The sequence below is a fragment of the Brienomyrus brachyistius genome, chromosome 23, assembly GCF_023856365.1.
Source record: "Brienomyrus brachyistius isolate T26 chromosome 23, BBRACH_0.4, whole genome shotgun sequence".
In the NCBI taxonomy this organism is placed as follows: domain Eukaryota; kingdom Metazoa; phylum Chordata; class Actinopteri; order Osteoglossiformes; family Mormyridae; genus Brienomyrus; species Brienomyrus brachyistius.
Window position 1 is genome coordinate 12,028,409 of NC_064555.1, and position 26,968 is coordinate 12,055,376.

At 41.9% G+C, this 26,968-nt stretch overlaps 14 non-coding genes across 14 annotated transcripts; all 14 read right to left on the minus strand.

Annotated features, from left to right (window-relative positions):
* Positions 1-1,518: 1,518 nt before the first annotated feature.
* On the minus strand, positions 1,519-1,590 carry trnah-gug (transfer RNA histidin (anticodon GUG)). The gene has a single exon. It is a non-coding gene; the product is annotated as a tRNA-His (tRNA).
* Positions 1,591-2,497: 907 nt separating this feature from the next.
* trnah-gug (transfer RNA histidin (anticodon GUG)) lies at positions 2,498-2,569 on the minus strand. Its single transcript has one exon. It is a non-coding gene; the product is annotated as a tRNA-His (tRNA).
* A 3,848-nt stretch (positions 2,570-6,417) lies between these two features.
* On the minus strand, positions 6,418-6,489 carry trnah-gug (transfer RNA histidin (anticodon GUG)). Its single transcript has one exon. It is a non-coding gene; the product is annotated as a tRNA-His (tRNA).
* Positions 6,490-7,396: 907 nt separating this feature from the next.
* Positions 7,397-7,468, minus strand: trnah-gug (transfer RNA histidin (anticodon GUG)). Its single transcript has one exon. It is a non-coding gene; the product is annotated as a tRNA-His (tRNA).
* Positions 7,469-9,356: 1,888 nt separating this feature from the next.
* On the minus strand, positions 9,357-9,428 carry trnah-gug (transfer RNA histidin (anticodon GUG)). Its single transcript has one exon. It is a non-coding gene; the product is annotated as a tRNA-His (tRNA).
* A 907-nt stretch (positions 9,429-10,335) lies between these two features.
* Positions 10,336-10,407, minus strand: trnah-gug (transfer RNA histidin (anticodon GUG)). Its single transcript has one exon. It is a non-coding gene; the product is annotated as a tRNA-His (tRNA).
* Positions 10,408-12,295: 1,888 nt separating this feature from the next.
* On the minus strand, positions 12,296-12,367 carry trnah-gug (transfer RNA histidin (anticodon GUG)). The gene has a single exon. It is a non-coding gene; the product is annotated as a tRNA-His (tRNA).
* A 1,890-nt stretch (positions 12,368-14,257) lies between these two features.
* Positions 14,258-14,329, minus strand: trnah-gug (transfer RNA histidin (anticodon GUG)). Its single transcript has one exon. It is a non-coding gene; the product is annotated as a tRNA-His (tRNA).
* Positions 14,330-15,238: 909 nt separating this feature from the next.
* trnah-gug (transfer RNA histidin (anticodon GUG)) lies at positions 15,239-15,310 on the minus strand. The gene has a single exon. It is a non-coding gene; the product is annotated as a tRNA-His (tRNA).
* A 1,888-nt stretch (positions 15,311-17,198) lies between these two features.
* Positions 17,199-17,270, minus strand: trnah-gug (transfer RNA histidin (anticodon GUG)). The gene has a single exon. It is a non-coding gene; the product is annotated as a tRNA-His (tRNA).
* A 1,888-nt stretch (positions 17,271-19,158) lies between these two features.
* trnah-gug (transfer RNA histidin (anticodon GUG)) lies at positions 19,159-19,230 on the minus strand. Its single transcript has one exon. It is a non-coding gene; the product is annotated as a tRNA-His (tRNA).
* A 2,869-nt stretch (positions 19,231-22,099) lies between these two features.
* Positions 22,100-22,171, minus strand: trnah-gug (transfer RNA histidin (anticodon GUG)). Its single transcript has one exon. It is a non-coding gene; the product is annotated as a tRNA-His (tRNA).
* Positions 22,172-24,059: 1,888 nt separating this feature from the next.
* On the minus strand, positions 24,060-24,131 carry trnah-gug (transfer RNA histidin (anticodon GUG)). The gene has a single exon. It is a non-coding gene; the product is annotated as a tRNA-His (tRNA).
* A 909-nt stretch (positions 24,132-25,040) lies between these two features.
* On the minus strand, positions 25,041-25,112 carry trnah-gug (transfer RNA histidin (anticodon GUG)). Its single transcript has one exon. It is a non-coding gene; the product is annotated as a tRNA-His (tRNA).
* Between the last annotated feature and the right edge of the window lie 1,856 nt (positions 25,113-26,968).

Genomic DNA, 26,968 nt, shown 5'->3' on the forward strand with positions numbered 1-26,968 from the left:
ACACGTACTGGACGACAGTTCCAAAACGAATTTGCAACTGGCACATCGCGGATCCGGCTTCGCAAAGCTTAACCAAGTACATTCTAAACGGCGCGATAATTAGGAAAAACAAAGCGAGAGAGGATCATCCGAACAGAAATCAATGCATTCTTTCAATTTGCCATTGCGCAATAATGAGTTACACTGTGACCAATTGCGCTTTCAAATTTTGGCATATTTCCACCAATCGCCGCAAATTCCGTTGTTATGATGTATTCACTAGTAAAACGCAGTTTTCCTTTCCTCTTATAATTTACGCCTGTTCAACTATAGTGACGGAAACGAAAACTTCGGGACATGCCCTAGTTAATGCGTCATCTTTGCTTCTAATTCCGAACGTATTGAGATTCTACCCGTCAAAAGTCGAACATCAGTATAACCACTGACAATGAAGATGAGAAAGCGGAGACTGCTGAAAGGTAGAGGGTGCGTATTCAGAAAATTACGCAGTCACTTGGAAGTGAACGCTTAGAAACCAACGAGAGTGGGCCATACACCTGCCGTGACCCAGATTCGAACCGGGGTTGCTGCGGCCACAACGCAGAGTACTGACTAATCTACGATCACGGCCGCTTTGCTGAGCCATAGGCCAGGCGATATACCACAAGGACGCCTTTCCACCCCGTCCTTATTAAAATATCACCACAGACAAGTACAGAATTCAATTTCTTCCCCTAATGGAAATATGGCTCTTAGTGATCACTGGTTAAAATAATGATAGATCATTGCGATTTTACACAGTCACCGCCCATGGAACCTTGCTGAGGACAATTCATATGTGGTGACCATTATATCAAATGAAAATGCACTGGCAACAGACTTTTTTTTCAATATGCTAGATTTCATATACACAAAGTTTGCACTCATTTCATCAGATATGCTTTGTTCGTTAGAATCGTCTTTTTTTCAGTTGATATTGGTCCCTTTCTGAAATGTAAAAATACACGTACTGGACGACAGTTCCAAAACGAATTTGCAACTGGCACATCGCGGATCCGGCTTCGCAAAGCTTAACCAAGCACATTCTACACGGCGCGATAATTAGGAAAAACAAAGCGAGAGAGGATCATCCGAACAGAAATCAATGCATTCTTTCAATTTGCCATTGTGCAATAATGAGTTACACTGTGACCAATTGCTCTTTCAAATTTTGGCATATTTCCACCAATCGCCGCAAATTCCGTTGTTATGATGTATTCACTAGTAAAACGCAGTTTTCCTTTCCTCTTATAATTTACACCTGTTCAACTATAGTGATGAAAATGAGCACTTCGGGACTTGCCCTAGTTAATGCGTCTTGATTGCTTCTAATTTCGAACGTATTGAGATTCTACCCGTCAAAAGTCGAACATCAGTATAACCACTGACAATGAAGATGAGAAAGCGGAGACTGCTGAAAGGTAGAGGGTGCGTATTCAGAAAATTACGCGGTCACTTGGAAGTGAACGCTTAGAAACCAACGAGAGTGGGCCATACACCTGCCGTGACCCGGATTCGAACCGGGGTTGCTGCGGCCACAACGCAGAGTACTGACCACTATACGATCACGGCCGCTTTGCTGAGCCATAGGCCAGGCGCTATATCACAAGGACGCCTTTACTCCCCGTCCTTATTAAAATATCACCACAGACAAGTACAGAATTCAATTTCTTCCCCTAATGGAAATATGGCTCTTAGTGATCACTGGTTAAAATAATGATAGATCATTGCGATTTTACACAGTCACCGCCCATGGAACCTTGCTGAGGACAATTCATATGTGGTGACCATTATATCAAATGAAAATGCACTGGCAAAAGACTTTTTTTCAATATGCTACATTTCACATATACGAAGCTTGCACTCATTTCATCAGATATGCTTTGTTCGTTAGACTCGTCTTTTTTCAGTTGATATCGGTCGCTTTCTGAAATGTAAAAATACACGTACTGGACGACAGTTCCAAAACGAATTTGCAACTGGCACATCGCGGATCCGGCTTCGCAAAGCTTAACCAAGTACATTCTAAACGGCGCGATAATTAGGAAAATCAAAGCGAGAGAGGATCATCCGAACAGAAATCAATGCATTCTTTCAATTTGACATTGTGCAATAATGAGTTACACTGTGACCAATTGCTCTTTCAAATTTTGGCATATTTCCACCAATCGCCGCAAATTCCGTTGTTATGATGTATTCACTAGTAAAACGCAGTTTTCCTTTCCTCTTATAATTTACACCTGTTCAACTATAGTGATGAAAATGAGCACTTCGGGACTTGCCCTAGTTAATGCGTCTTGATTGCTTCTAATTTCGAACGTATTGAGATTCTACCCGTCAAAAGTCGAACATCAGTATAACCACTGACAATGAAGATGAGAAAGCGGAGACTGCTGAAAGGTAGAGGGTGCGTATTCAGAAAATTACGCGGTCACTTGGAAGTGAACGCTTAGAAACCAACGAGAGTGGGCCATACACCTGCCGTGACCCGGATTCGAACCGGGGTTGCTGCGGCCACAACGCAGAGTACTGACCACTATACGATCACGGCCGCTTTGCTGAGCCATAGGCCAGGCGCTATATCACAAGGACGCCTTTACTCCCCGTCCTTATTAAAATATCACCACAGACAAGTACAGAATTCAATTTCTTCCCCTAATGGAAATATGGCTCTTAGTGATCACTGGTTAAAATAATGATAGATCATTGCGATTTTACACAGTCACCGCCCATGGAACCTTGCTGAGGACAATTCATATGTGGTGATAATTATATCAAATGAAAATGCACTGGCAAAAGACTTTTTTTCAATATGCTACATTTCACATATACGAAGCTTGCACTCATTTCATCAGATATGCTTTGTTCGTTAGACTCGTCTTTTTTCAGTTGATATCGGTCGCTTTCTGAAATGTAAAAATACACGTACTGGACGACAGTTCCAAAACGAATTTGCAACTGGCACATCGCGGATCCGGCTTCGCAAAGCTTAACCAAGTACATTCTAAACGGCGCGATAATTAGGAAAATCAAAGCGAGAGAGGATCATCCGAACAGAAATCAATGCATTCTTTCAATTTGCCATTGTGCAATAATGAGTTACACTGTGACCAATTGCTCTTTCAAATTTTGGCATATTTCCACCAATCGCCGCAAATTCCGTTGTTATGATGTATTCACTAGTAAAACGCAGTTTTCCTTTCCTCTTATAATTTACACCTGTTCAACTATAGTGATGGAAACGAGAACTTCGGGACATGCCCTAGTTAATACGTCATCTTTGCTTCTAATTTCGAACGTATTGAGATTCTACCCGTCAAAAGTCGAACATCAGTGTAACCACTGACAATGAAGATGAGAAAGCGGAGACTGCTGAAAGGTAGAGGGTGCGTATTCAGAAAATTACGCAGTCACTTGGAAGTGAACGCTTAGAAACCAACGAGAGTGGGCCATACACCTGCCGTGACCCAGATTCGAACCGGGGTTGCTGCGGCCACAACGCAGAGTACTGACTAATCTACGATCACGGCCGCTTTGCTGAGCCATAGGCCAGGCGATATACCACAAGGACGCCTTTCCACCCCGTCCTTATTAAAATATCACCACAGACAAGTACAGAATTCAATTTCTTCCCCTAATGGAAATATGGCTCTTAGTGATCACTGGTTAAAATAATGATAGATCATTGCGATTTTACACAGTCACCGCCCATGGAACCTTGCTGAGGACAATTCATATGTGGTGACCATTATATCAAATGAAAATGCACTGGCAACAGACTTTTTTTTCAATATGCTAGATTTCATATACACAAAGTTTGCACTCATTTCATCAGATATGCTTTGTTCGTTAGAATCGTCTTTTTTTCAGTTGATATTGGTCCCTTTCTGAAATGTAAAAATACACGTACTGGACGACAGTTCCAAAACGAATTTGCAACTGGCACATCGCGGATCCGGCTTCGCAAAGCTTAACCAAGCACATTCTAAACGGCGCGATAATTAGGAAAAACAAAGCGAGAGAGGATCATCCGAACAGAAATCAATGCATTCTTTCAATTTGCCATTGTGCAATAATGAGTTACACTGTGACCAATTGCTCTTTCAAATTTTGGCATATTTCCACCAATCGCCGCAAATTCCGTTGTTATGATGTATTCACTAGTAAAACGCAGTTTTCCTTTCCTCTTATAATTTACACCTGTTCAACTATAGTGATGAAAATGAGCACTTCGGGACTTGCCCTAGTTAATGCGTCTTGATTGCTTCTAATTTCGAACGTATTGAGATTCTACCCGTCAAAAGTCGAACATCAGTATAACCACTGACAATGAAGATGAGAAAGCGGAGACTGCTGAAAGGTAGAGGGTGCGTATTCAGAAAATTACGCGGTCACTTGGAAGTGAACGCTTAGAAACCAACAAGAGTGGGCCATACACCTGCCGTGACCCAGATTCGAACCGGGGTTGCTGCGGCCACAACGCAGAGTACTGACCACTATACGATAACGGCCGCTTTGCTGAGCCATAGGCCAGGCGATATACCACAAGGACGCCTTTCCACCCCGTCCTTATTAAAATATCACCACAGACAAGTACAGAATTCAATTTCTTCCCCTAATGGAAATATGGCTCTTAGTGATCACTGGTTAAAATAATGATAGATCATTGCGATTTTACACAGTCACCGCCCATGGAACCTTGCTGAGGACAATTCATATGTGGTGACCATTATATCAAATGAAAATGCACTGGCAAAAGACTTTTTTTCAATATGCTACATTTCACATATACGAAGCTTGCACTCATTTCATCAGATATGCTTTGTTCGTTAGACTCGTCTTTTTTCAGTTGATATCGGTCGCTTTCTGAAATGTAAAAATACACGTACTGGACGACAGTTCCAAAACGAATTTGCAACTGGCACATCGCGGATCCGGCTTCGCAAAGCTTAACCAAGTACATTCTAAACGGCGCGATAATTAGGAAAAACAAAGCGAGAGAGGATCATCCGAACAGAAATCAATGCATTCTTTCAATTTGCCATTGCGCAATAATGAGTTACACTGTGACCAATTGCGCTTTCAAATTTTGGCATATTTCCACCAATCGCCGCAAATTCCGTTGTTATGATGTATTCACTAGTAAAACGCAGTTTTCCTTATCTCTTATAATTTACACCTGTTCAACTATAGTGATGGAAACGAGGACTTCGGGACATGCCCTAGTTAATGCGTCATCTTTGCTTCTAATTCCGAACGTATTGAGATTCTACCCGTCAAAAGTCGAACATCAGTATAACCACTGACAATGAAGATGAGAAAGCGGAGACTGCTGAAAGGTAGAGGGTGCGTATTCAGAAAATTACGCAGTCACTTGGAAGTGAACGCTTAGAAACCAACGAGAGTGGGCCATACACCTGCCGTGACCCAGATTCGAACCGGGGTTGCTGCGGCCACAACGCAGAGTACTGACCACTATACGATCACGGCCGCTTTGCTGAGCCATAGGCCAGGCGATATACCACAAGGACGCCTTTCCACCCCGTCCTTATTAAAATATCACCACAGACAAGTACAGATTTCAATTTCTTCCCCTAATGGAAATATGGCTCTTAGTGATCACTGGTTAAAATAATGATAGATCATTGCGATTTTACACAGTCACCGCCCATGGAACCTTGCTGAGGACAATTCATATGTGGTGACCATTATATCAAATGAAAATGCACTGGCAACAGACTTTTTTTTCAATATGCTAGATTTCATATACACAAAGTTTGCACTCATTTCATCAGATATGCTTTGTTCGTTAGAATCGTCTTTTTTTCAGTTGATATTGGTCCCTTTCTGAAATGTAAAAATACACGTACTGGACGACAGTTCCAAAACGAATTTGCAACTGGCACATCGCGGATCCGGCTTCGCAAAGCTTAACCAAGCACATTCTAAACGGCGCGATAATTAGGAAAAACAAAGCGAGAGAGGATCATCCGAACAGAAATCAATGCATTCTTTCAATTTGCCATTGTGCAATAATGAGTTACACTGTGACCAATTGCTCTTTCAAATTTTGGTATATTTCCACCAATCGCCGCAAATTCCGTCGTTATGATGTATTCACTAGTAAAACGCAGTTTTCCTTTCCTCTTATAATTTACACCTGTTCAACTATAGTGATGAAAATGAGCACTTCGGGACTTGCCCTAGTTAATGCGTCTTGATTGCTTCTAATTTCGAACGTATTGAGATTCTACCCGTCAAAAGTCGAACATCAGTATAACCACTGACAATGAAGATGAGAAAGCGGAGACTGCTGAAAGGTAGAGGGTGCGTATTCAGAAAATTACGCGGTCACTTGGAAGTGAACGCTTAGAAACCAACGAGAGTGGGCCATACACCTGCCGTGACCCGGATTCGAACCGGGGTTGCTGCGGCCACAACGCAGAGTACTGACCACTATACGATCACGGCCGCTTTGCTGAGCCATAGACCAGGCGCTATATCACAAGGACGCCTTTACTCCCCGTCCTTATTAAAATATCACCACAGACAAGTACAGAATTCAATTTCTTCCCCTAATGGAAATATGGCTCTTAGTGATCACTGGTTAAAATAATGATAGATCATTGCGATTTTACACAGTCACCGCCCATGGAACCTTGCTGAGGACAATTCATATGTGGTGACCATTAAATCACATGAAAATGCACTGGCAAAAGACTTTTTTTCAATATGCTACATTTCACATATACGAAGCTTGCACTCATTTCATCAGATATGCTTTGTTCGTTAGACTCGTCTTTTTTCAGTTGATATCGGTCGCTTTCTGAAATGTAAAAATACACGTACTGGACGACAGTTCCAAAACGAATTTGCAACTGGCACATCGCGGATCCGGCTTCGCAAAGCTTAACCAAGTACATTCTAAACGGCGCGATAATTAGGAAAATCAAAGCGAGAGAGGATCATCCGAACAGAAATCAATGCATTCTTTCAATTTGCCATTGTGCAATAATGAGTTACACTGTGACCAATTGCTCTTTCAAATTTTGGCATATTTCCACCAATCGCCGCAAATTCCGTTGTTATGATGTATTCACTAGTAAAACGCAGTTTTCCTTTCCTCTTATAATTTACACCTGTTCAACTATAGTGATGAAAATGAGCACTTCGGGACTTGCCCTAGTTAATGCGTCTTGATTGCTTCTAATTTCGAACGTATTGAGATTCTACCCGTCAAAAGTCGAACATCAGTATAACCACTGACAATGAAGATGAGAAAGCGGAGACTGCTGAAAGGTAGAGGGTGCGTATTCAGAAAATTACGCGGTCACTTGGAAGTGAACGCTTAGAAACCAACGAGAGTGGGCCATACACCTGCCGTGACCCGGATTCGAACCGGGGTTGCTGCGGCCACAACGCAGAGTACTGACCACTATACGATCACGGCCGCTTTGCTGAGCCATAGGCCAGGCGCTATATCACAAGGACGCCTTTACTCCCCGTCCTTATTAAAATATCACCACAGACAAGTACAGAATTCAATTTCTTCCCCTAATGGAAATATGGCTCTTAGTGATCACTGGTTAAAATAATGATAGATCATTGCGATTTTACACAGTCACCGCCCATGGAACCTTGCTGAGGACAATTCATATGTGGTGACCATTATATCAAATGAAAATGCACTGGCAAAAGACTTTTTTTCAATATGCTACATTTCACATATACGAAGCTTGCACTCATTTCATCAGATATGCTTTGTTCGTTAGACTCGTCTTTTTTCAGTTGATATCGGTCGCTTTCTGAAATGTAAAAATACACGTACTGGACGACAGTTCCAAAACGAATTTGCAACTGGCACATCGCGGATCCGGCTTCGCAAAGCTTAACCAAGTACATTCTAAACGGCGCGATAATTAGGAAAATCAAAGCGAGAGAGGATCATCCGAACAGAAATCAATGCATTCTTTCAATTTGCCATTGTGCAATAATGAGTTACACTGTGACCAATTGCTCTTTCAAATTTTGGCATATTTCCACCAATCGCCGCAAATTCCGTTGTTATGATGTATTCACTAGTAAAACGCAGTTTTCCTTTCCTCTTATAATTTACACCTGTTCAACTATAGTGATGGAAACGAGAACTTCGGGACATGCCCTAGTTAATACGTCATCTTTGCTTCTAATTTCGAACGTATTGAGATTCTACCCGTCAAAAGTCGAACATCAGTGTAACCACTGACAAAGAAGATTAGAAAGCGGAGACTGCTGAAAGGTAGAGGGTGTGTATTCAGAAAATTACGCAGTCACTTGGAAGTGAACGCTTAGAAACCAACGAGAGTGGGCCATACACCTGCCGTGACCCGGATTCGAACCGATGTTGCTGCGGCCACAACGCAGAGTACTGACCACTATACGATCGCGGCCGCTTTGCTGAGCCATAGGCCAGGCGCTATATCACAAGGACGCCTTTACTCCCCGTCCTTATTAAAATATCACCACAGACAAGTACAGAATTCAATTTCTTCCCCTAATGGAAATATGGCTCTTAGTGATCACTGGTTAAAATAATGATAGATCATTGCGATTTTACACAGTCACCGCCCATGGAACCTTGCTGAGGACAATTCATATGTGGTGACCATTATATCAAATGAAAATGCACTGGCAACAGACTTTTTTTTCAATATGCTAGATTTCATATACACAAAGTTTGCACTCATTTCATCAGATATGCTTTGTTCGTTAGAATCGTCTTTTTTTCAGTTGATATTGGTCCCTTTCTGAAATGTAAAAATACACGTACTGGACGACAGTTCCAAAACGAATTTGCAACTGGCACATCGCGGATCCGGCTTCGCAAAGCTTAACCAAGTACATTCTAAACGGCGCGATAATTAGGAAAAACAAAGCGAGAGAGGATCATCCGAACAGAAATCAATGCATTCTTTCAATTTGCCATTGTGCAACAATGAGTTACACTGTGACCAATTGCTCTTTCAAATTTTGGCATATTTCCACCAATCGCCGCAAATTCCGTTGTTATGATGTATTCACTAGTAAAACGCAGTTTTCCTTTCCTCTTATAATTTACACCTGTTCAACTATAGTGATGAAAATGAGCACTTCGGGACTTGCCCTAGTTAATGCGTCTTGATTGCTTCTAATTTCGAACGTATTGAGATTCTACCCGTCAAAAGTCGAACATCAGTATAACCACTGACAATGAAGATGAGAAAGCGGAGACTGCTGAAAGGTAGAGGGTGCGTATTCAGAAAATTACGCGGTCACTTGGAAGTGAACGCTTAGAAACCAACGAGAGTGGGCCATACACCTGCCGTGACCCGGATTCGAACCGGGGTTGCTGCGGCCACAACGCAGAGTACTGACCACTATACGATCACGGCCGCTTTGCTGAGCCATAGGCCAGGCGCTATATCACAAGGACGCCTTTACTCCCCGTCCTTATTAAAATATCACCACAGACAAGTACAGAATTCAATTTCTTCCCCTAATGGAAATATGGCTCTTAGTGATCACTGGTTAAAATAATGATAGATCATTGCGATTTTACACAGTCACCGCCCATGGAACCTTGCTGAGGACAATTCATATGTGGTGACCATTAAATCACATGAAAATGCACTGGCAAAAGACTTTTTTTCAATATGCTACATTTCACATATACGAAGCTTGCACTCATTTCATCAGATATGCTTTGTTCGTTAGACTCGTCTTTTTTCAGTTGATATCGGTCGCTTTCTGAAATGTAAAAATACACGTACTGGACGACAGTTCCAAAACGAATTTGCAACTGGCACATCGCGGATCCGGCTTCGCAAAGCTTAACCAAGTACATTCTAAACGGCGCGATAATTAGGAAAATCAAAGCGAGAGAGGATCATCCGAACAGAAATCAATGCATTCTTTCAATTTGCCATTGTGCAATAATGAGTTACACTGTGACCAATTGCTCTTTCAAATTTTGGCATATTTCCACCAATCGCCGCAAATTCCGTTGTTATGATGTATTCACTAGTAAAACGCAGTTTTCCTTTCCTCTTATAATTTACACCTGTTCAACTATAGTGATGAAAATGAGCACTTCGGGACTTGCCCTAGTTAATGCGTCTTGATTGCTTCTAATTTCGAACGTATTGAGATTCTACCCGTCAAAAGTCGAACATCAGTATAACCACTGACAATGAAGATGAGAAAGCGGAGACTGCTGAAAGGTAGAGGGTGCGTATTCAGAAAATTACGCGGTCACTTGGAAGTGAACGCTTAGAAACCAACGAGAGTGGGCCATACACCTGTCGTGACCCGGATTCGAACCGGGGTTGCTGCGGCCACAACGCAGAGTACTGACCACTATACGATCACGGCCGCTTTGCTGAGCCATAGGCCAGGCGCTATATCACAAGGACGCCTTTACTCCCCGTCCTTATTAAAATATCACCACAGACAAGTACAGAATTCAATTTCTTCCCCTAATGGAAATATGGCTCTTAGTGATCACTGGTTAAAATAATGATAGATCATTGCGATTTTACACAGTCACCGCCCATGGAACCTTGCTGAGGACAATTCATATGTGGTGACCATTATATCAAATGAAAATGCACTGGCAAAAGACTTTTTTTCAATATGCTACATTTCACATATACGAAGCTTGCACTCATTTCATCAGATATGCTTTGTTCGTTAGACTCGTCTTTTTTCAGTTGATATCGGTCGCTTTCTGAAATGTAAAAATACACGTACTGGACGACAGTTCCAAAACGAATTTGCAACTGGCACATCGCGGATCCGGCTTCGCAAAGCTTAACCAAGTACATTCTAAACGGCGCGATAATTAGGAAAATCAAAGCGAGAGAGGATCATCCGAACAGAAATCAATGCATTCTTTCAATTTGCCATTGTGCAATAATGAGTTACACTGTGACCAATTGCTCTTTCAAATTTTGGCATATTTCCACCAATCGCCGCAAATTCCGTTGTTATGATGTATTCACTAGTAAAACGCAGTTTTCCTTTCCTCTTATAATTTACACCTGTTCAACTATAGTGATGGAAACGAGAACTTCGGGACATGCCCTAGTTAATACGTCATCTTTGCTTCTAATTTCGAACGTATTGAGATTCTACCCGTCAAAAGTCGAACATCAGTGTAACCACTGACAAAGAAGATTAGAAAGCGGAGACTGCTGAAAGGTAGAGGGTGCGTATTCAGAAAATTACGCAGTCACTTGGAAGTGAACGCTTAGAAACCAACGAGAGTGGGCCATACACCTGCCGTGACCCGGATTCGAACCGATGTTGCTGCGGCCACAACGCAGAGTACTGACCACTATACCATCGCGGCCGCTTTGCTGAGCCATAGGCCAGGCGCTATATCACAAGGACGCCTTTACTCCCCGTCCTTATTAAAATATCACCACAGACAAGTACAGAATTCAATTTCTTCCCCTAATGGAAATATGGCTCTTAGTGATCACTGGTTAAAATAATGATAGATCATTGCGATTTTACACAGTCACCGCCCATGGAACCTTGCTGAGGACAATTCATATGTGGTGACCATTATATCAAATGAAAATGCACTGGCAACAGACTTTTTTTTCAATATGCTAGATTTCATATACACAAAGTTTGCACTCATTTCATCAGATATGCTTTGTTCGTTAGAATCGTCTTTTTTTCAGTTGATATTGGTCCCTTTCTGAAATGTAAAAATACACGTACTGGACGACAGTTCCAAAACGAATTTGCAACTGGCACATCGCGGATCCGGCTTCGCAAAGCTTAACCAAGTACATTCTAAACGGCGCGATAATTAGGAAAAACAAAGCGAGAGAGGATCATCCGAACAGAAATCAATGCATTCTTTCAATTTGCCATTGTGCAACAATGAGTTACACTGTGACCAATTGCTCTTTCAAATTTTGGCATATTTCCACCAATCGCCGCAAATTCCGTTGTTATGATGTATTCACTAGTAAAACGCAGTTTTCCTTTCCTCTTATAATTTACACCTGTTCAACTATAGTGATGAAAATGAGCACTTCGGGACTTGCCCTAGTTAATGCGTCTTGATTGCTTCTAATTTCGAACGTATTGAGATTCTACCCGTCAAAAGTCGAACATCAGTATAACCACTGACAATGAAGATGAGAAAGCGGAGACTGCTGAAAGGTAGAGGGTGCGTATTCAGAAAATTACGCGGTCACTTGGAAGTGAACGCTTAGAAACCAACGAGAGTGGGCCATACACCTGCCGTGACCCGGATTCGAACCGGGGTTGCTGCAGCCACAACGCAGAGTACTGACCACTATACGATCACGGCCGCTTTGCTGAGCCGTAGGCCAGGCGCTATACCACAAGGACGCATTTCCTCCCTGTCCTTATTAAAATATCACCACCGACAAGTACAGAATTCAATTTCTTCCCCTAATGGAAATATGGCTCTTAGTGATCACTGGTTAAAATAATGATAGATCATTGCGATTTTACACAGTCACCGCCCATGGAACCTTGCTGAGGACAATTCATATGTGGTGACCATTATATCAAATGAAAATGCACTGGCAACAGACTTTTTTTTCAATATGCTAGATTTCATATACACAAAGTTTGCACTCATTTCATCAGATATGCTTTGTTCGTTAGAATCGTCTTTTTTTCAGTTGATATTGGTCCCTTTCTGAAATGTAAAAATACACGTACTGGACGACAGTTCCAAAACGAATTTGCAACTGGCACATCGCGGATCCGGCTTCGCAAAGCTTAACCAAGTACATTCTAAACGGCGCGATAATTAGGAAAATCAAAGCGAGAGAGGATCATCCGAACAGAAATCAATGCATTCTTTCAATTTGCCATTGTGCAATAATGAGTTACACTGTGACCAATTGCTCTTTCAAATTTTGGCATATTTCCACCAATCGCCGCAAATTCCGTTGTTATGATGTATTCACTAGTAAAACGCAGTTTTCCTTTCCTCTTATAATTTACACCTGTTCAACTATAGTGATGGAAACGAGAACTTCGGGACATGCCCTAGTTAATACGTCATCTTTGCTTCTAATTTCGAACGTATTGAGATTCTACCCGTCAAAAGTCGAACATCAGTGTAACCACTGACAAAGAAGATTAGAAAGCGGAGACTGCTGAAAGGTAGAGGGTGCGTATTCAGAAAATTACGCAGTCACTTGGAAGTGAACGCTTAGAAACCAACGAGAGTGGGCCATACACCTGCCGTGACCCGGATTCGAACCGATGTTGCTGCGGCCACAACGCAGAGTACTGACCACTATACGATCACGGCCGCTTTGCTGAGCCATAGGCCAGGCGCTATATCACAAGGACGCCTTTACTCCCCGTCCTTATTAAAATATCACCACAGACAAGTACAGAATTCAATTTCTTCCCCTAATGGAAATATGGCTCTTAGTGATCACTGGTTAAAATAATGATAGATCATTGCGATTTTACACAGTCACCGCCCATGGAACCTTGCTGAGGACAATTCATATGTGGTGACCATTATATCAAATGAAAATGCACTGGCAACAGACTTTTTTTTCAATATGCTAGATTTCATATACACAAAGTTTGCACTCATTTCATCAGATATGCTTTGTTCGTTAGAATCGTCTTTTTTTCAGTTGATATTGGTCCCTTTCTGAAATGTAAAAATACACGTACTGGACGACAGTTCCAAAACGAATTTGCAACTGGCACATCGCGGATCCGGCTTCGCAAAGCTTAACCAAGTACATTCTAAACGGCGCGATAATTAGGAAAAACAAAGCGAGAGAGGATCATCCGAACAGAAATCAATGCATTCTTTCAATTTGCCATTGTGCAACAATGAGTTACACTGTGACCAATTGCTCTTTCAAATTTTGGCATATTTCCACCAATCGCCGCAAATTCCGTTGTTATGATGTATTCACTAGTAAAACGCAGTTTTCCTTTCCTCTTATAATTTACACCTGTTCAACTATAGTGATGAAAATGAGCACTTCGGGACTTGCCCTAGTTAATGCGTCTTGATTGCTTCTAATTTCGAACGTATTGAGATTCTACCCGTCAAAAGTCGAACATCAGTATAACCACTGACAATGAAGATGAGAAAGCGGAGACTGCTGAAAGGTAGAGGGTGCGTATTCAGAAAATTACGCGATCACTTGGAAGTGAACGCTTAGAAACCAACGAGAGTGGGCCATACACCTGCCGTGACCCGGATTCGAACCGGGGTTGCTGCGGCCACAACGCAGAGTACTGACCACTATACGATCACGGCCGCTTTGCTGAGCCATAGGCCAGGCGCTATATCACAAGGACGCCTTTACTCCCCGTCCTTATTAAAATATCACCACAGACAAGTACAGAATTCAATTTCTTCCCCTAATGGAAATATGGCTCTTAGTGATCACTGGTTAAAATAATGATAGATCATTGCGATTTTACACAGTCACCGCCCATGGAACCTTGCTGAGGACAATTCACATGTGGTGACCATTATATCAAATGAAAATGCACTGGCAACAGACTTTTTTTTCAATATGCTAGATTTCATATACACAAAGTTTGCACTCATTTCATCAGATATGCTTTGTTCGTTAGAATCGTCTTTTTTTCAGTTGATATTGGTCCCTTTCTGAAATGTAAAAATACACGTACTGGACGACAGTTCCAAAACGAATTTGCAACTGGCACATCGCGGATCCGGCTTCGCAAAGCTTAACCAAGTACATTCTAAACGGCGCGATAATTAGGAAAAACAAAGCGAGAGAGGATCATCCGATCAGAAATCAATGCATTCTTTCAATTTGCCATTGTGCAACAATGAGTTACACTGTGACCAATTGCTCTTTCAAATTTTGGCATATTTCCACCAATCGCCGCAAATTCCGTTGTTATGATGTATTCACTAGTAAAACGCAGTTTTCCTTTCCTCTTATAATTTACACCTGTTCAACTATAGTGATGAAAATGAGCACTTCGGGACTTGCCCTAGTTAATGCGTCTTGATTGCTTCTAATTTCGAACGTATTGAGATTCTACCCGTCAAAAGTCGAACATCAGTATAACCACTGACAATGAAGATGAGAAAGCGGAGACTGCTGAAAGGTAGAGGGTGCGTATTCAGAAAATTACGCGGTCACTTGGAAGTGAACGCTTAGAAACCAACGAGAGTGGGCCATACACCTGCCGTGACCCGGATTCGAACCGGGGTTGCTGCAGCCACAACGCAGAGTACTGACCACTATACGATCACGGCCGCTTTGCTGAGCCGTAGGCCAGGCGCTATACCACAAGGACGCATTTCCTCCCTGTCCTTATTAAAATATCACCACCGACAAGTACAGTATTCAATTTCTTCCCCTAATGGAAATATGGCTCTTAGTGATCACTGGTTAAAATAATGATAGATCATTGCGATTTTACACAGTCACCGCCCATGGAATCTCGCAGAGGACAATTCATATGTGGTGTCCATTATATCAAATGAAAATTCACTGGCAAAAGACTTTTTTTCAATATGCTACATTTCACATATACGAAGCTTGCACTCATTTCATCAGATATGCTTTGTTCGTTAGACTCGTCTTTTGTCAGTTGATATCGGTCGCTTTCTGAAATGTAAAAATACACGTACTGGACGACAGTTCCAAAACGAATTTGCAACTGGCACATCGCGGATCCGGCTTCGCAAAGCTTAACCAAGTACATTCTAAACGGCGCGATAATTAGGAAAAACAAAGCGAGAGAGGATCATCCGAACAGAAATCAATGCATTCTTTCAATTTGCCATTGCGCAATAATGAGTTACACTGTGACCAATTGCGCTTTCAAATTTTGGCATATTTCCACCAATCGCCGCAAATTCCGTTGTTATGATGTATTCACTAGTAAAACGCAGTTTTCCTTTCCTCTTATAATTTACGCCTGTTCAACTATAGTGACGGAAACGAAAACTTCGGGACATGCCCTAGTTAATACGTCATCTTTGCTTCTAATTCCGAACGTATTGAGATTCTACCCGTCAAAAGTCGAACATCAGTATAACCACTGACAATGAAGATGAGAAAGCGGAGACTGCTGAAAGGTAGAGGGTGCGTATTCAGAAAATTACGCAGTCACTTGGAAGTGAACGCTTAGAAACCAACGAGAGTGGGCCATACACCTGCCGTGACCCAGATTCGAACCGGGGTTGCTGCGGCCACAACGCAGAGTACTGACCACTATACGATCACGGCCGCTTTGCTGAGCCATAGGCCAGGCGATATACCACAAGGACGCCTTTCCACCCCGTCCTTATTAAAATATCACCACAGACAAGTACAGAATTCAATTTCTTCCCCTAATGGAAATATGGCTCTTAGTGATCACTGGTTAAAATAATGATAGATCATTGCGATTTTACACAGTCACCGCCCATGGAACCTTGCTGAGGACAATTCATATGTGGTGACCATTATATCAAATGAAAATGCACTGGCAACAGACTTTTTTTTCAATATGCTAGATTTCATATACACAAAGTTTGCACTCATTTCATCAGATATGCTTTGTTCGTTAGAATCGTCTTTTTTTCAGTTGATATTGGTCCCTTTCTGAAATGTAAAAATACACGTACTGGACGACAGTTCCAAAACGAATTTGCAACTGGCACATCGCGGATCCGGCTTCGCAAAGCTTAACCAAGCACATTCTAAACGGCGCGATAATTAGGAAAAACAAAGCGAGAGAGGATCATCCGAACAGAAATCAATGCATTCTTTCAATTTGCCATTGTGCAATAATGAGTTACACTGTGACCAATTGCTCTTTCAAATTTTGGCATATTTCCACCAATCGCCGCAAATTCCGTCGTTATGATGTATTCACTAGTAAAACGCAGTTTTCCTTTCCTCTTATAATTTACACCTGTTCAACTATAGTGATGAAAATGAGCACTTCGGGACTTGCCCTAGTTAATGCGTCTTGATTGCTTCTAATTTCGAACGTATTGAGATTCTACCCGTCAAAAGTCGAACATCAGTATAACCACTGACAATGAAGATGAGAAAGCGGAGACTGCTGAAAGGTAGAGGGTGCGTATTCAGAAAATTACGCGGTCACTTGGAAGTGAACGCTTAGAAACCAACGGGAGTGGGCCATACACCTGCCGTGACCCGGATTCGAACCGGGGTTGCTGCGGCCACAACGCAGAGTACTGACCACTATACGATCACGGCCGCTTTGCTGAGCCATAGGCCAGGCGCTATATCACAAGGACGCCTTTACTCCCCGTCCTTATTAAAATATCACCACAGACAAGTACAGAATTCAATTTCTTCCCCTAATGGAAATATGGCTCTTAGTGATCACTGGTTAAAATAATGATAGATCATTGCGATTTTACACAGTCACCGCCCATGGAACCTTGCTGAGGACAATTCATATGTGGTGACCATTATATCAAATGAAAATGCACTGGCAAAAGACTTTTTTTCAATATGCTACATTTCACATATACGAAGCTTGCACTCATTTCATCAGATATGCTTTGTTCGTTAGACTCGTCTTTTTTCAGTTGATATCGGTCGCTTTCTGAAATGTAAAAATACACGTACTGGACGACAGTTCCAAAACGAATTTGCAACTGGCACATCGCGGATCCGGCTTCGCAAAGCTTAACCAAGTACATTCTAAACGGCGCGATAATTAGGAAAATCAAAGCGAGAGAGGATCATCCGAACAGAAATCAATGCATTCTTTCAATTTGCCATTGCGCAATAATGAGTTACACTGTGACCAATTGCGCTTTCAAATTTTGGCATATTTCCACCAATCGCCGCAAATTCCGTTGTTATGATGTATTCACTAGTAAAACGCAGTTTTCCTTTCCTCTTATAATTTACGCCTGTTCAACTATAGTGACGGAAACGAAAACTTCGGGACATGCCCTAGTTAATGCGTCATCTTTGCTTCTAATTCCGAACGTATTGAGATTCTACCCGTCAAAAGTCGAACATCAGTATAACCACTGACAATGAAGATGAGAAAGCGGAGACTGCTGAAAGGTAGAGGGTGCGTATTCAGAAAATTACGCAGTCACTTGGAAGTGAACGCTTAGAAACCAACGAGAGTGGGCCATACACCTGCCGTGACCCAGATTCGAACCGGGGTTGCTGCGGCCACAACGCAGAGTACTGACCACTATACGATCACGGCCGCTTTGCTGAGCCATAGGCCAGGCGATATACCACAAGGACGCCTTTCCACCCCGTCCTTATTAAAATATCACCACAGACAAGTACAGAATTCAATTTCTTCCCCTAATGGAAATATGGCTCTTAGTGATCACTGGTTAAAATAATGATAGATCATTGCGATTTTACACAGTCACCGCCCATGGAACCTTGCTGAGGACAATTCATATGTGGTGACCATTATATCAAATGAAAATGCACTGGCAACAGACTTTTTTTTCAATATGCTAGATTTCATATACACAAAGTTTGCACTCATTTCATCAGATATGCTTTGTTCGTTAGAATCGTCTTTTTTTCAGTTGATATTGGTCCCTTTCTGAAATGTAAAAATACACGTACTGGACGACAGTTCCAAAACGAATTTGCAACTGGCACATCGCGGATCCGGCTTCGCAAAGCTTAACCAAGCACATTCTAAACGGCGCGATAATTAGGAAAAACAAAGCGAGAGAGGATCATCCGAACAGAAATCAATGCATTCTTTCAATTTGCCATTGTGCAATAATGAGTTACACTGTGACCAATTGCTCTTTCAAATTTTGGCATATTTCCACCAATCGCCGCAAATTCCGTCGTTATGATGTATTCACTAGTAAAACGCAGTTTTCCTTTCCTCTTATAATTTACACCTGTTCAACTATAGTGATGAAAATGAGCACTTCGGGACTTGCCCTAGTTAATGCGTCTTGATTGCTTCTAATTTCGAACGTATTGAGATTCTACCCGTCAAAAGTCGAACATCAGTATAACCACTGACAATGAAGATGAGAAAGCGGAGACTGCTGAAAGGTAGAGGGTGCGTATTCAGAAAATTACGCGGTCACTTGGAAGTGAACGCTTAGAAACCAACGAGAGTGGGCCATACACCTGCCGTGACCCGGATTCGAACCGGGGTTGCTGCGGCCACAACGCAGAGTACTGACCACTATACGATCACGGCCGCTTTGCTGAGCCATAGGCCAGGCGCTATATCACAAGGACGCCTTTACTCCCCGTCCTTATTAAAATATCACCACAGACAAGTACAGAATTCAATTTCTTCCCCTAATGGAAATATGGCTCTTAGTGATCACTGGTTAAAATAATGATAGATCATTGCGATTTTACACAGTCACCGCCCATGGAACCTTGCTGAGGACAATTCATATGTGGTGACCATTATATCAAATGAAAATGCACTGGCAAAAGACTTTTTTTCAATATGCTACATTTCACATATACGAAGCTTGCACTCATTTCATCAGATATGCTTTGTTCGTTAGACTCGTCTTTTTTCAGTTGATATCGGTCGCTTTCTGAAATGTAAAAATACACGTACTGGACGACAGTTCCAAAACGAATTTGCAACTGGCACATCGCGGATCCGGCTTCGCAAAGCTTAACCAAGTACATTCTAAACGGCGCGATAATTAGGAAAATCAAAGCGAGAGAGGATCATCCGAACAGAAATCAATGCATTCTTTCAATTTGCCATTGTGCAATAATGAGTTACACTGTGACCAATTGCTCTTTCAAATTTTGGCATATTTCCACCAATCGCCGCAAATTCCGTTGTTATGATGTATTCACTAGTAAAACGCAGTTTTCCTTTCCTCTTATAATTTACACCTGTTCAACTATAGTGATGGAAACGAGAACTTCGGGACATGCCCTAGTTAATACGTCATCTTTGCTTCTAATTTCGAACGTATTGAGATTCTACCCGTCAAAAGTCGAACATCAGTATAACCACTGACAAAGAAGATTAGAAAGCGGAGACTGCTGAAAGGTAGAGGGTGCGTATTCAGAAAATTACGCAGTCACTTGGAAGTGAACGCTTAGAAACCAACGAGAGTGGGCCATACACCTGCCGTGACCCGGATTCGAACCGATGTTACTGCGGCCACAACGCAGAGTACTGACCACTATACGATCACGGCCGCTTTGCTGAGCCATAGGCCAGGCGCTATATCACAAGGACGCCTTTACTCCCCGTCCTTATTAAAATATCACCACAGACAAGTACAGAATTCAATTTCTTCCCCTAATGGAAATATGGCTCTTAGTGATCACTGGTTAAAATAATGATAGATCATTGCGATTTTACACAGTCACCGCCCATGGAACCTTGCTGAGGACAATTCATATGTGGTGACCATTATATCAAATGAAAATGCACTGGCAACAGACTTTTTTTTCAATATGCTAGATTTCATATACACAAAGTTTGCACTCATTTCATCAGATATGCTTTGTTCGTTAGAATCGTCTTTTTTTCAGTTGATATCGGTCCCTTTCTGAAATGTAAAAATACACGTACTGGACGACAGTTCCAAAACGAATTTGCAACTGGCACATCGCGGATCCGGCTTCGCAAAGCTTAACCAAGTACATTCTAAACGGCGCGATAATTAGGAAAATCAAAGCGAGAGAGGATCATCCGAACAGAAATCAATGCATTCTTTCAATTTGCCATTGCGCAATAATGAGTTACACTGTGACCAATTGCGCTTTCAAATTTTGGCATATTTCCACCAATCGCCGCAAATTCCGTTGTTATGATGTATTCACTAGTAAAACGCAGTTTTCCTTTCCTCTTATAATTTACGCCTGTTCAACTATAGTGACGGAAACGAAAACTTCGGGACATGCCCTAGTTAATGCGTCATCTTTGCTTCTAATTCCGAACGTATTGAGATTCTACCCGTCAAAAGTCGAACATCAGTATAACCACTGACAATGAAGATGAGAAAGCGGAGACTGCTGAAAGGTAGAGGGTGCGTATTCAGAAAATTACGCAGTCACTTGGAAGTGAACGCTTAGAAACCAACGAGAGTGGGCCATACACCTGCCGTGACCCAGATTCGAACCGGGGTTGCTGCGGCCACAACGCAGAGTACTGACCACTATACGATCACGGCCGCTTTGCTGAGCCATAGGCCAGGCGATATACCACAAGGACGCCTTTCCACCCCGTCCTTATTAAAATATCACCACAGACAAGTACAGAATTCAATTTCTTCCCCTAATGGAAATATGGCTCTTAGTGATCACTGGTTAAAATAATGATAGATCATTGCGATTTTACACAGTCACCGCCCATGGAACCTTGCTGAGGACAATTCATATGTGGTGACCATTATATCAAATGAAAATGCACTGGCAACAGACTTTTTTTTCAATATGCTAGATTTCATATACACAAAGTTTGCACTCATTTCATCAGATATGCTTTGTTCGTTAGAATCGTCTTTTTTTCAGTTGATATTGGTCCCTTTCTGAAATGTAAAAATACACGTACTGGACGACAGTTCCAAAACGAATTTGCAACTGGCACATCGCGGATCCGGCTTCGCAAAGCTTAACCAAGCACATTCTAAACGGCGCGATAATTAGGAAAAACAAAGCGAGAGAGGATCATCCGAACAGAAATCAATGCATTCTTTCAATTTGCCATTGTGCAATAATGAGTTACACTGTGACCAATTGCTCTTTCAAATTTTGGCATATTTCCACCAATCGCCGCAAATTCCGTCGTTATGATGTATTCACTAGTAAAACGCAGTTTTCCTTTCCTCTTATAATTTACACCTGTTCAACTATAGTGATGAAAATGAGCACTTCGGGACTTGCCCTAGTTAATGCGTCTTGATTGCTTCTAATTTCGAACGTATTGAGATTCTACCCGTCAAAAGTCGAACATCAGTATAACCACTGACAATGAAGATGAGAAAGCGGAGACTGCTGAAAGGTAGAGGGTGCGTATTCAGAAAATTACGCGGTCACTTGGAAGTGAACGCTTAGAAACCAACGAGAGTGGGCCATACACCTGCCGTGACCCGGATTCGAACCGGGGTTGCTGCGGCCACAACGCAGAGTACTGACCACTATACGATCACGGCCGCTTTGCTGAGCCATAGGCCAGGCGCTATATCACAAGGACGCCTTTACTCCCCGTCCTTATTAAAATATCACCACAGACAAGTACAGAATTCAATTTCTTCCCCTAATGGAAATATGGCTCTTAGTGATCACTGGTTAAAATAATGATAGATCATTGCGATTTTACACAGTCACCGCCCATGGAACCTTGCTGAGGACAATTCATATGTGGTGACCATTATATCAAATGAAAATGCACTGGCAAAAGACTTTTTTTCAATATGCTACATTTCACATATACGAAGCTTGCACTCATTTCATCAGATATGCTTTGTTCGTTAGACTCGTCTTTTTTCAGTTGATATCGGTCGCTTTCTGAAATGTAAAAATACACGTACTGGACGACAGTTCCAAAACGAATTTGCAACTGGCACATCGCGGATCCGGCTTCGCAAAGCTTAACCAAGTACATTCTAAACGGCGCGATAATTAGGAAAATCAAAGCGAGAGAGGATCATCCGAACAGAAATCAATGCATTCTTTCAATTTGCCATTGTGCAATAATGAGTTACACTGTGACCAATTGCTCTTTCAAATTTTGGCATATTTCCACCAATCGCCGCAAATTCCGTTGTTATGATGTATTCACTAGTAAAACGCAGTTTTCCTTTCCTCTTATAATTTACACCTGTTCAACTATAGTGATGGAAACGAGAACTTCGGGACATGCCCTAGTTAATACGTCATCTTTGCTTCTAATTTCGAACGTATTGAGATTCTACCCGTCAAAAGTCGAACATCAGTATAACCACTGACAAAGAAGATTAGAAAGCGGAGACTGCTGAAAGGTAGAGGGTGCGTATTCAGAAAATTACGCAGTCACTTGGAAGTGAACGCTTAGAAACCAACGAGAGTGGGCCATACACCTGCCGTGACCCGGATTCGAACCGATGTTGCTGCGGCCACAACGCAGAGTACTGACCACTATACGATCACGGCCGCTTTGCTGAGCCATAGGCCAGGCGCTATATCACAAGGACGCCTTTACTCCCCGTCCTTATTAAAATATCACCACAGACAAGTACAGAATTCAATTTCTTCCCCTAATGGAAATATGGCTCTTAGTGATCACTGGTTAAAATAATGATAGATCATTGCGATTTTACACAGTCACCGCCCATGGAACCTTGCTGAGGACAATTCATATGTGGTGACCATTATATCAAATGAAAATGCACTGGCAACAGACTTTTTTTTCAATATGCTAGATTTCATATACACAAAGTTTGCACTCATTTCATCAGATATGCTTTGTTCGTTAGAATCGTCTTTTTTTCAGTTGATATTGGTCCCTTTCTGAAATGTAAAAATACACGTACTGGACGACAGTTCCAAAACGAATTTGCAACTGGCACATCGCGGATCCGGCTTCGCAAAGCTTAACCAAGTACATTCTAAACGGCGCGATAATTAGGAAAAACAAAGCGAGAGAGGATCATCCGAACAGAAATCAATGCATTCTTTCAATTTGCCATTGTGCAACAATGAGTTACACTGTGACCAATTGCTCTTTCAAATTTTGGCATATTTCCACCAATCGCCGCAAATTCCGTTGTTATGATGTATTCACTAGTAAAACGCAGTTTTCCTTTCCTCTTATAATTTACACCTGTTCAACTATAGTGATGAAAATGAGCACTTCGGGACTTGCCCTAGTTAATGCGTCTTGATTGCTTCTAATTTCGAACGTATTGAGATTCTACCCGTCAAAAGTCGAACATCAGTATAACCACTGACAATGAAGATGAGAAAGCGGAGACTGCTGAAAGGTAGAGGGTGCGTATTCAGAAAATTACGCGGTCACTTGGAAGTGAACGCTTAGAAACCAACGAGAGTGGGCCATACACCTGCCGTGACCCGGATTCGAACCGGGGTTGCTGCAGCCACAACGCAGAGTACTGACCACTATACGATCACGGCCGCTTTGCTGAGCCGTAGGCCAGGCGCTATACCACAAGGACGCATTTCCTCCCTGTCCTTATTAAAATATCACCACAGACAAGTACAGAATTCAATTTCTTCCCCTAATGGAAATATGGCTCTTAGTGATCACTGGTTAAAATAATGATAGATCATTGCGATTTTACACAGTCACCGCCCATGGAACCTTGCTGAGGACAATTCATATGTGGTGACCATTATATCAAATGAAAATGCACTGGCAACAGACTTTTTTTTCAATATGCTAGATTTCATATACACAAAGTTTGCACTCATTTCATCAGATATGCTTTGTTCGTTAGAATCGTCTTTTTTTCAGTTGATATTGGTCCCTTTCTGAAATGTAAAAATACACGTACTGGACGACAGTTCCAAAACGAATTTGCAACTGGCACATCGCGGATCCGGCTTCGCAAAGCTTAACCAAGTACATTCTAAACGGCGCGATAATTAGGAAAAACAAAGCGAGAGAGGATCATCCGAACAGAAATCAATGCATTCTTTCAATTTGCCATTGTGCAACAATGAGTTACACTGTGACCAATTGCTCTTTCAAATTTTGGCATATTTCCACCAATCGCCGCAAATTCCGTTGTTATGATGTATTCACTAGTAAAACGCAGTTTTCCTTTCCTCTTATAATTTACACCTGTTCAACTATAGTGATGAAAATGAGCACTTCGGGACTTGCCCTAGTTAATGCGTCTTGATTGCTTCTAATTTCGAACGTATTGAGATTCTACCCGTCAAAAGTCGAACATCAGTATAACCACTGACAATGAAGATGAGAAAGCGGAGACTGCTGAAAGGTAGAGGGTGCGTATTCAGAAAATTACGCGGTCACTTGGAAGTGAACGCTTAGAAACCAACGAGAGTGGGCCATACACCTGCCGTGACCCGGATTCGAACCGGGGTTGCTGCAGCCACAACGCAGAGTACTGACCACTATACGATCACGGCCGCTTTGCTGAGCCGTAGGCCAGGCGCTATACCACAAGGACGCATTTCCTCCCTGTCCTTATTAAAATATCACTACCGACAAGTACAGTATTCAATTTCTTCCCCTAATGGAAATATGGCTCTTAGTGATCACTGGTTAAAATAATGATAGATCATTGCGATTTTACACAGTCACCGCCCATGGAACCTTGCTGAGGACAATTCATATGTGGTGACCATTATATCAAATGAAAATGCACTGGCAACAGACTTTTTTTTCAATATGCTAGATTTCATATACACAAAGTTTGCACTCATTTCATCAGATATGCTTTGTTCGTTGGAATCGTCTTTTTTTCAGTTGATATTGGTCCCTTTCTGAAATGTAAAAATACACGTACTGGACGACAGTTCCAAAACGAATTTGCAACTGGCACATCGCGGATCCGGCTTCGCAAAGCTTAACCAAGTACATTCTAAACGGCGCGATAATTAGGAAAAACAAAGCGAGAGAGGATCATCCGAACAGAAATCAATGCATTCTTTCAATTTGCCATTGTGCAACAATGAGTTACACTGTGACCAATTGCTCTTTCAAATTTTGGCATATTTCCACCAATCGCCGCAAATTCCGTTGTTATGATGTATTCACTAGTAAAACGCAGTTTTCCTTTCCTCTTATAATTTACGCCTGTTCAACTATAGTGACGGAAACGAAAACTTCGGGACATGCCCTAGTTAATGCGTCATCTTTGCTTCTAATTCCGAACGTATTGAGATTCTACCCGTCAAAAGTCGAACATCAGTATAACCACTGACAATGAAGATGAGAAAGCGGAGACTGCTGAAAGGTAGAGGGTGCGTATTCAGAAAATTACGCAGTCACTTGGAAGTGAACGCTTAGAAACCAACGAGAGTGGGCCATACACCTGTCTTGACCCAGATTCGAACCGGGGTTGCTGCGGCCACAACGCAGAGTACTGACCACTATACGATCACGGCCGCTTTGCTGAACCATAGGCCAGGCGATATACCACAAGGACGCCTTTCCACCCCGTCCTTATTAAAATATCACCACAGACAAGTACAGAATTCAATTTCTTCCCCTAATGGAAATATGGCTCTTAGTGATCACTGGTTAAAATAATGATAGATCATTGCGATTTTACACAGTCACCGCCCATGGAACCTTGCTGAGGACAATTCATATGTGGTGACCATTATATCAAATGAAAATGCACTGGCAACAGACTTTTTTTTCAATATGCTAGATTTCATATACACAAAGTTTGCACTCATTTCATCAGATATGCTTTGTTCGTTAGAATCGTCTTTTTTTCAGTTGATATTGGTCCCTTTCTGAAATGTAAAAATACACGTACTGGACGACAGTTCCAAAACGAATTTGCAACTGGCACATCGCGGATCCGGCTTCGCAAAGCTTAACCAAGCACATTCTAAACGGCGCGATAATTAGGAAAAACAAAGCGAGAGAGGATCATCCGAACAGAAATCAATGCATTCTTTCAATTTGCCATTGTGCAATAATGAGTTACACTGTGACCAATTGCTCTTTCAAATTTTGGCATATTTCCACCAATCGCCGCAAATTCCGTCGTTATGATGTATTCACTAGTAAAACGCAGTTTTCCTTTCCTCTTATAATTTACACCTGTTCAACTATAGTGATGAAAATGAGCACTTCGGGACTTGCCCTAGTTAATGCGTCTTGATTGCTTCTAATTTCGAACGTATTGAGATTCTACCCGTCAAAAGTCGAACATCAGTATAACCACTGACAATGAAGATGAGAAAGCGGAGACTGCTGAAAGGTAGAGGGTGCGTATTCAGAAAATTACGCAGTCACTTGGAAGTGA